The 6,002-nt window shown below is 36.4% G+C and overlaps 1 long non-coding RNA gene across 1 annotated transcript in view; it reads right to left on the bottom strand.

Annotated features, from left to right (window-relative positions):
* LOC146767872 (uncharacterized) overlaps positions 1–6,002 on the bottom strand; it is a 95,961-nt gene that overhangs the window by 14,495 nt on the left and 75,464 nt on the right. Inside the window, exon 3 of the long non-coding RNA XR_014953698.1 lies at positions 392–472. This is a non-coding gene — a long non-coding RNA (uncharacterized LOC146767872). The remainder of the gene's footprint in view (positions 1–391; positions 473–6,002) is intronic.

The raw sequence follows: 6,002 nt of genomic DNA, 5'->3' as shown, positions 1-6,002 counted from the left end.
CTGGAAAACAGAAAATCATGACATTAGCTCTGAGAAATGCCAAACTCTGCACTATTAACACTGAGCCTAGCAGAGAGAGAGCAAGCCCCATTAGTTACAAAAGTTTAACAGCAAAGAGAACACAGCTAAAAAGGAAAAGAAGAGGATTAAAATGTAACTTTGTTTTTATACAATGACCTGGTGATTTTAGTAACTGCCTAGGAAGGCAAAAAATGAGTGACAGTTCCTTTCACAGCCTGAGAATATAAAAAGTTTTCTCCACTTGACAAGTATGCGGCATTCAATCCAGACAGCAGTTCAAGGGATTCCTTCTCATCTGACTGACACTGGCCACCATGGAATGCATAAGTCATAGAGGCAGAAGAGCAAACAAGGAGGTAACAAGACTTACAGCTGTTGGTGATGTGATAGCTGGGATATCCAGAATAGCCAGAAGACATCATAGTCCTGACTTGTGCTCTGAGTACTGTTTCTGTGGGGAGTAATTAAATAAAATATACATTACACTTAAGTTCAACTCAGTTCTATGAAACAAATAAAAGTCTGAATTTTGAAAGCAGAGTAATTCTGCATAGATCCAGAAGCAAAGGTGAAGGAAGTCACATCAAAGGTCCTTTAAGATGTCTTATCTGTCACAACTATTAAGCTGGTTGTAAAATTGCTTCATGCAATACCTACAGGCTTTCTTGAGCTGTTTTCCTCTAGAATAGACACCACAGTAACAGCCAATTCAGCCTAGCAAGTCTGAAGCCTGTCTTTTCCAATGTCCTAAAATATAAATTCAGTGTGCAGTGTGGAAATTTTGGATTAATTAGTGACATTTTGTTAGACTGTTTTCTGAAGGTATCCCATTCATTCTTTGCAATCTAACCCCATTAATTAGAGTTCCGGTATCTGCTTTAGTGTGTTTGACTGAGAGTTTTAAAAGAGTGTTCTACTCTGTATATTACAAGAGAATTCAATTACAAGAGAAATTCAAAAGATATTTTAGAAGACACGAATGCTTTTAAAATATACTGGCTAATAAGCACAGTAGAGACTAATTCTACATGTTTTCCTCATTTTTTTCTTAATACTAGTGAAAGGATAGGGGTTTTCACAGTTATTGAAATGGCTATTTTCAGCTGTTAGCACACAGAATATTTTTAGGCAGTTCTTTCTTACACAAAATATTTTCAAATATGCAATTCAAAAGCAGCATGTGTAAAACATATTTGCATCTTTAGTTTTTGCCACTGTCAGATCACATGAAGGGAAGGCTTTGTGTTTGACATCATTGTTTCTCTGAAACTCCTTGATATTCTACAGACATCAGCCTTCCCTGGAGTACAATTCTGATTGTCTAATGTCTTTGTTTCACAAGGGAACCGAGCCGAGTATACCTTTGTAATATTCTTTTTTTGTGCTTGAAACACTATAAAGAAATAGATAATCACATGCAGTGTTCTATAACAAATGTTGGTAGTTACTCAAACCAAACCCAAGAATTTCTTTCTTATCCACTGCTTTAGAAAAATACTCATCTAAGTGATTCGTGGGAAAAGGGTATTTTCATAGCATCCTGCTACATATGCACACCTTTCTGTATTGACCAAGCTTAACATTGTTGTCATTTTTCATAGGTGAATGAGAAAAGTAAATATTTCCACTTATGCTTATGCTTCTAACATAATATTTATATTATGTAATTAAATTTGTCATTCCAGTTTCATTGCCAGTGTCATTCCACCCCGAAAATGCCAACATACTGATTTTCTGCGTTTTTTTCACTACTTTCAACACTTTGCCTTGCAATGTGCAACCAATAAGCCTTTGTGTTCCTGGAGACAAGCTACTTTGCTGCCACTACAGAACTTCAAAATAGCCTGCATCGATGCTGAAGAAATAACTGAGACCAATGCCAATTCAAATAATGTTAAAATATATAGCTGCATATATATAATACTAAGGTCTTATTTCAGCTGCCTTAGAATGGCTCTCATTTTCACCAGAAAGCTTTCACTACTTTATGGAAGCTGATGCCTCCCAGACAGACATTAAAGATGTTAAAGAATAGGTGAATACATATGAAAAGCACCATCTTTAGTTGGATTTTTATTTTTATCAATTCAGCCTCTTTCTTGAAAATTGTTATAGTAGAATGCATGTCTAATACTTGTATTTAATCTCTAACATAAAATACATAATTATATATTGTATATAGCCTAGTGAGGTGCACCCGAAAGTACAGACCTTGCTAGAGAAAAAAAAACAGTGGTTCACTACAGATCAAAAGAAGACAAAATCAAACAAACTTATGTCTTTCCCTAGTTACAGAAAAATTACTATTATTTGTAATAAATACCTTTATAATTTCCATAAAGAGATGCAGTATGAAAAGTATGTATCTAAAAAATTATTTCCCCAAGAGGTACAGAGGTGCTTAAGAGAGCATAAAATGCAGTCCAAACAAAGCCAGAATCACAAATATGGAGTTACAAAACATAATTTGAAAAATAAAAAAAAAGAAAGAATAATGAAACCTCTCTTTCCTAGTGCCTTAGTAATGATTTCATATGACTAGTTCCCATTCCACTTTAGAACATGATTGTCCACTTAGAACCTATCTGTAAAGAGAAAAAGACAGAGTGTTACAGCTGTCATAAATACACTTATAATTAATTCACAGTATTTTGGCCAGATGCCTACAAGAGCTTCAGCTCAAAGTGAAAAATATTAATGGTCACTTTCCAATTTTTAATCATTGTTTCAGAGAGCATTGTTTCAAGTAAAGTGGGAAAATGTGCTTTAAAAAAAGTGTAAGAATTTGGTTAGCTGTTGATCAAGATATTCTAGTGGCCAATGACGAAAGTTCTGGGGGAAAAAAAAGGAAGTCTTTCTTTATAGACTTTGATAAAGACATGGAATTAGGACTTAGAAACTCTCTCTCTCTCTCTCCAGACTGAAATTCCTCCCATTTTCCTCTACCCTGTTCAGGGTTCCTTTTTACAGAGAGGGCATGGCTAAATCTCCAGTGCCATTCTATACCATCTCACTCCATTCCTGGCAGTATGGAAAAGGTCATCTCTTTCTTCCAAGGAAGAGGAGGGGATCCTCCAGGTCAAGAAAATGTGGCCAGGGAGAGGGTATCTTTTACTGTTGCGGGCTTTCCCGTATAAATATTTTCTTTGTCTTACACTTTTTGTTATTAATACCGCTGCTGTTAGTTGTTGATTTCTTATCTCATTGCTGTTTCCACTAAATTGTTCTTATCTCAGCCTGCAATCTTTACCTTTTGTGCCTCCAGCTGGGAGCAGGAGGAAGTGAGCAGTGACATGGTTTTAATTGGAGTACTGCCTTGCAGAATACTGTTCCTAAACCATGCCAGCACCTACCACGTAGACAATGTTCTGCATTTTAAGTAATAAATAATATAAGTTCAAGGGAAATGTAATATTTTTTTGCAGGCCAAAAGTCCTGATTACACAAGCAGAGTTATCTAAAGCATAAATATGTAGCTCTGAAAATCTAAATATTTACAGACTTGAGAGTACAAAAATGCAAGGACATGATATCATACAGTATTTGGGCACTGCCTTGTTTCTTTGAGATATGTCTATCAGATTTAAAAAAAAAAACAAAAAAAAAGTGAAAGTTTGCATTTCCAAAAAAAGACCCCTGAAATAACATTTAAACAACAAACCAAGCTGAGTAGTACATCAGACACCATTTTTTCCAATTAAATTTTGAATAGAATAGAATAGAATAGAATAGACTGCTTCAGTTGGAAGGGACTTACAGCAATCATCCGGTCCAAATGCCTGAGCAGTTTAGGACTGAACAAGTTAAAGTGTGTTTTTAAAGGTCGTTGTCCAAATGCTTCTTAAACACTGACAGGCTTGGGACATTGATCACCTATCTAGGGACCTGTTCCAGTGGTTGACCACACTCCTAGTAAAGAAATGCTTCCTAAGGTCCAGTCTAAAACTTCCCTGGCAAAACTTTAAACTATTCCTAGATATTTTATCACTGAATTCAAGGGAGAAGAGCTCAGCAGCTCCTTCCCTACTTCCTCTCTTCAGGAAGCTGTAGACTGCAAAGGGGTGGTGCCTCAGCCTCATTTTCTCCAAACCAGACAAGCCTAAAGTCCTCAGCTGCTTTTCACACACATCTTCTAGCTCTGTCACCAGCTTTGAAGCCCTCCTCTGGATTCATTTGAGCATGTTAATAAATTGTGTGCTCACATTTTGTGTCATACCTGTCTAACTTTGACAGCTAACTTTAGCTGCTTGCAAAATCACAGTATTTATATGAACACAATCCCTAATGCAGACAGCTGATCCTGAAGAGATTTAGCTGAAAGAAGAGTTGCAACAGTAGATTACTGTTCATACTGTTCAAATGTGGTACTTTCAGGAACTTTGTCATAAATATTTTTAAGTCCTGAATTTTTCAGGCTACTGACTTGACTCAATTAATCCAAATAGTTCTTACACACTTGGGCTGAGTTCAAAAAGCATTTACATTGCTCTAAATCAATTGGCTTACACGGTTTAAGGTTGCATAAGAAATGTGCAAATCATTTGGATGGCAGTGCCTGTGCAGTCAAGGACATCACTTCGAGGGAGGAGTGCCTTGCCCCCAAACCAAGAGGTGTAAAGTCACTCCTAACTGTGCTCAGCTACTCTTTTCTTGAGCAGAGTGGATATCATACTGAGCACATGGCCTGCTCTGTCCCCTAGGCCTTCTGTAGTCCTCCCATGGTTATTCTGGAGATGTGTGTTTCTTTCAACAAAAATATCTTAAAGAAGACCAGACCTCTGGGGATTTTTGCAGCATAAAGTTGCGGTACGTGTCTGAGTAGGTAAACCCTGTCCAGGCTGAAGGTGGATGCTGCCTATACTCATTTGTTTTCTTAATCTTTTTAGGACTGATGTCAGGGTTGAATCATCCCAGGAACCATGTGCAGCTTGGTGGAATTACTGGGGGGATTATCTGGGTCACTCCAAAAGAAAGCCAGAGAATAAGTTTAGACAGTGACACAAGAAGAGGGTGAAAAATAGAAGTAAACCACAGAGGTAAAGTATTTGTCAGTGGAAAGTGACCAGGTAAGTCTTACTAACAGCAAAAGCAAGGTCTCACCACGTAAAGGAAAATCCTCTTAGTTAATCCAGCCTCATCAGTAGAGGTTTGTACAGCTGGTTATTAAGAGGATTGCACAGGAAAAAAAATAATGGGAACTTGCAAAATACAGAGTCATAAGATGCACTCCTTTTCATTTGACATCAAAAAAGGTCTGCTGAACAAATATTTTTGGAATGCCTGATTATGAGTAATTTCAAGGAAAAATTCTGAAAAGATATCATCGCCAATGTTTCTAGCTGACCTGTTTTTTCCTCCAGGCAAGTAATCAGATTTTGGTAATGGTTTGAAATTGCATATTGCATGCTTACATGTTACAAATGCTTTTAAATATTTTAAATCTGTACCTGGTTTATATTCAGATTGTGCCTCTCTGTAATTTAAATCTGGTACAGTAATGAGGAAAATATTAAGCCAAATAATGAAAACAAGATCATGAAATAAAAGTGATTAAAGTGAAAATGCAACCTAGCTATATAAAATAGTGCTAATAGTAATAGTTGAAGCAAGGATATTTAAGATCTAAAGATCTTGCATTCTTTTTTTATGATCTAATAGAATCTACTATTACAGGACTATTGTTTTGCTATAAGGACTCTGAGTAAATGGAAAATGTTCTCTCCAAAGAACTTTCCTCAGAGACTTAATAAGCTGTTTTAGCTGAAAAGACATCTGATAAAAGTTACAGAATTCTTGCGATAAGTCAAAGTTACCTCTTCCAAAAAATCTCTCTCCTCCCTTCTCTCTCACTCTTTTCTTTCCTGAGTAACTGTAAATCCATTACAGTCACATTTGTGTACTGCATGGTAAGAAATTGGGAACTGTTATAAGTTAAAGAACTAGTATTTGGCACTTATGCATGTAACTGAAATGCTGTTTCT

This window comes from Lonchura striata, chromosome 3 (genome assembly GCF_050655825.1).
Source record: "Lonchura striata isolate lonStrDom1 chromosome 3, ASM5065582v1, whole genome shotgun sequence".
NCBI classification, from domain to species: Eukaryota; Metazoa; Chordata; class Aves; order Passeriformes; family Estrildidae; genus Lonchura; species Lonchura striata.
Note: the sequence above shows the minus strand (reverse complement) of the source record. Positions and strands in the feature narration are given on the sequence as shown.